We start from the raw sequence: 437 nt of genomic DNA on the forward strand, positions 1-437 counted from the left end.
ATTATGATTTCATATATATATAATTAAGCGTCCATAAATATACGGTTCCGTTCTCATCTGGAAAATTGACCCCAAGCTGTAGTAACTATCAAATAAAGATATATGTATGATTTTAATTACTTGGATCTTATGCAAAGCCAAGTCATCACAAAACCCTAAATTCTCCCACTATCTATATATGCTCAAAAAGCCATCATCTAAATGGACCTATATATCTAGAAATAGTGTCACTCTGTTTTAGATGTTATGACATTTATCTGTATATAAATTAAAGTAGTAGATAGAGAAAAAAAAATTGAAAGTGATATATATAATAATAACTATATAACTTTTTAGAATGAATTGAATGAACAATGAAGTGGGCATTTCCTAGTGGATCTCACTTAATTAATTAAATAAATATATATTTTGTTTTTTTGTTGTCTTTAAGTCTTTAA

The sequence above is a fragment of the Arachis ipaensis genome, chromosome B01, assembly GCF_000816755.2.
Source record: "Arachis ipaensis cultivar K30076 chromosome B01, Araip1.1, whole genome shotgun sequence".
NCBI lineage: Eukaryota > Viridiplantae > Streptophyta > Magnoliopsida > Fabales > Fabaceae > Arachis > Arachis ipaensis.